The sequence below is a fragment of the Musca domestica genome, unplaced genomic scaffold (genome assembly GCF_030504385.1).
Source record: "Musca domestica strain aabys unplaced genomic scaffold, Musca_domestica.polishedcontigs.V.1.1 45, whole genome shotgun sequence".
NCBI classification, from domain to species: Eukaryota; Metazoa; Arthropoda; class Insecta; order Diptera; family Muscidae; genus Musca; species Musca domestica.
In genome coordinates, this window is record NW_026712335.1 from 3835683 (window position 1) to 3839456 (window position 3774).

Here is a 3774-nt window from a genome sequence, read left to right on the forward strand (position 1 = left end):
GTTCGGACATAGACAATATCGGTCGATCAGAAAAGGTCGAGTTTTTTTTTAAAAAAAAAAAGAAGCATAGGAAGAGAAAGGATAGTTAGATTTTGCTCCAACTTTACAAACCCTAATATTTGCATTAGAGCTTGGACAGGTGCGAAAATGGAGAATATCGGTCCACTCCACCAAGTACATCCACCACAAAGGATCAAAACTTTGAATATCCATTAAGCTCATAAATTAACATCCGATTCCACTCAGATTTGGTACATCTCAATATTTCCATCAGCACGAGATCTGTTATAAAGATGGTAGAGATCGGACCATTCCATCTGGTACCTCCCCCAAAAAGGGTCAAAGTTTTGAATAACCAAAACGATTATAAAATCCGAAATAAGTATCCGGTATTCTTCACATTTCACGCATTCCATTATTTCTACTAACACAAGATCTGCTGTGAAGATGGGATATATCCATCCACTCCTCCTGGTACTTCCCCCCTCAAAGGGTCAACATTTTGAACACCTATGAAGCTCGTAAAAAGCGAAATTAACATCCGATTCCGTTCAGACTTGGAACGTCTCAATATTTTCACCAAGACAAGATATGTTATAAAGATGGTACGAATCGGACACAAGATAAATTGTGAAGATGATATATATCTGCGAACCCCTTTTGGTATCTTTTATCTGTCGTACATTTTGAAACAAGTCAGTCAGCGATTCTTTACAACCAAATATTTCTCTCAGCCAGAAACTTGCAATGAATAAGAAATTTATGATTTTCTTGTAATTTTGCCTATACCAAAATTTTTATCTGTTTTAGATGAAGTATTAAATGGAATACTTCCGTCGACTATATCTGGTACTTCATGCACATTTTAACATCATGCAAAAGTTATCACATATTTCACACAAAGTGAAGAAAGTAACCAATATAATCCAAACCTGACACGTCGCAATGTTTATATAACATTTATTTCGGATCGATACGAAATGGACAATATTGCCCCATTACTGCGGAATCAACTTCAATTTGAATAATCATAACAGAAGTCAAAATATATTTAAAGAATCGAACATTGGCTGGGAATATACATCTGTCGGCAAAACCGACTGATACTTTTTACCTTGAGATACGAGTCTGGATTTATAAGGAGTTTTACCTACTAGGGAAAAAATGTGCAAATTAAGGGTAAATTTTGTACTGTACCGTGCTGCACATTACCAATGGCTGAGCGTGCAACTTTTTGAGAAGAATAGATGTGGCATACTTTTAGGCGCTACAGTCTAATGAAATAATGTATAGCGTTGGATTTTTTTAATACCAATAATAATTTGAAATCTTAAGCAAACCGAACAAAATGTATTGATTGATTTCAATCGTATTTCCTATATACACCTTAATTATGTAGAAAATATAAAAATATTATCTGCCACAAACACTTTTCATTTTTGGCTCACTTATTTTCAATCGTTCTTGTCTATTTATCGTTGACATGTAAATTGTATACACATAAACATTTTAATAGCCATGATGTTTCTTTATACCTTTTTTAACTCTCCCCCTTTTTAAATATATTTAACATACATATGTATATGTAGTTTTTTGATTGTAGGTGTATGTGTATGTGTGCTCCAAACACTTTGCACTTTAATGGCAAACATAAAAAATGCATGTTTTTCTACCAGGCCAACAGTATTTTTAATTCAATGACGGGTTTTCTTGCATATACTTTTTGTGGGCTTTCTCCCCTATCACAGACATCACATTGTTGTTATTAAAGCGTTGAGACACAAAGAAGAATGAACGAAAGAAAGCCATACAGCCAGTAGCTACTTAAATATTCTGTTGGTATAGTATCATTATCATCATCATTACAGCCCAACGAACTTTTTCCCTAAAACCAAACAATTTCTTTTTTGGTGGTATGTACTTACACATACATGTGTGTATTTACGTTCCGGTGTCTTGTACATTACACAGTGCTACAGAAGAAAGAATGAGATTAAACATGTTATGAAGACATGTCGAAATAAAGGGCTATTCGTTTTCGATGCCATTAAAAACGAATCTTTTAATTTTGCACGAAGGTCTGACGATAGAGAATTTTTGTTTTCAAAGGTGTTGTTTGTTAAACTTAATTCTAAACTTTTCAAATCTTTCCCTTATTGTTTAAGTACGCATATTTCACATTGTTCTGTTATATATAATCTGTAGCTTAGTGTACAAAAGAAAGAGAACTCTTGTGATTTTCTACGTGAATTCTTCTCGTTCAACGGAAACAACCGCCAACCTTACACTTTCAATAGCTATGGCCAAACGTCGCACTCTTTCCTTAGTTGTATCATAAAAAAAACGAAATGCGTGCTGTGTGGCTGACAATGTTACCGAATAATAATAACAATCTCCCATTGTCATAAAACCCATCATTAAACTGTCAATGGAAGATGGTCATAAAATCATCAAACGAGTCAAAATACCAGGCAAGCAGGAAACTCAAATAACTCACCAACACAACAAAGTAAGTCTGGGACGAGAGTAGGCTTGTTTGACTGAAGCAATTTGGGGTAATTTTTATAGCGCCGCATAAAACTCAGTGAGTTTATGTAAAGTTTAAGGGTTGTCGGCTAATGGCGGAGACTTTTTAAAATTCCAAGCATAAATCTTTAATGACCGTTTTGAAATATAAATCAGTTTTGCTAAAGGGTAAACATTTTGTTGATTTCTGTGTGACTCAATATGGGCCAAGCATATAAGTTAACTTTGAAACTGGATCTAATGTGTGAAATGTAATTTGAATTTAGTAATTTTAAATTACAGACAAAAAGATAAAAATTTATTGAAAAGCGTACTATTGGAATGGGGCAAAAAAGGGAAGTTAGGACTCTGACATTTTTTTAACTGTCTTTGTTAATTAAAAAACAAGGTAAAAAGTATCAGGCGGTTGTACCGACAGATGTATACCCCAGTCTTGTGTTATGATTATTCAAACTGTTGCCCCTTTATGGGGGAGGTTCCGAAGCAGTTGGCCAATATTGACCATTTCGTATCTGACCTTAAACTGATATAAATATTAAAAGGTGCCAAATTTTGACTATATCGACTACTTTCTATACTTTATATGAGACTAGCTGAACCCGGTGCGCTTCGATACCCCTTTTGATTTTATATGCATTCAAAATTTTATTTACGAATATATGTTGGATAAAAAAAAAAACAAATTAAAAAATGAAAAAAAAAAAAAAAATATTGCACTACTTTAATGCGTTAATAAACAAAACCATTAGAAAAGCAGTAACATGACATGCATACACGAAGGGTTTGTCCTTTGGATTTATTTATTTCATAGCAAATACCAAGCGTGCAGTGGCCAAATTGAGTGGCATTTCTACTCCAATTAGTGAATTCGAGGTAGCAACATACTTCCCCGTAATAAGCATATTTCAAATAAATTGTTGTGTTGTTTTTTAGTGTTAGCCTAAGGCGTTGTGGGTTAATGGTTCTTATTAAAATTATATCCCAATCTGATCCGATTTAAATATAATTTTAAAAAATTTACTTTTACACTAAATTCCGCCACAACTTTCATATTTCATTGAAATTGGTGCGTCAAATATGTGAGCTATATCCAAATGTGAACCGATTTTAATATAATTTTACTAATTTATTTTCTAATCAAAATCCCGTCATTTTTGGAATCGAACATACATATCGTGTATGGTGCATAAAATACATGAAATCGGTCGAAAATATATATGAGAGCTAATCTAAATCTGAACCGATTTT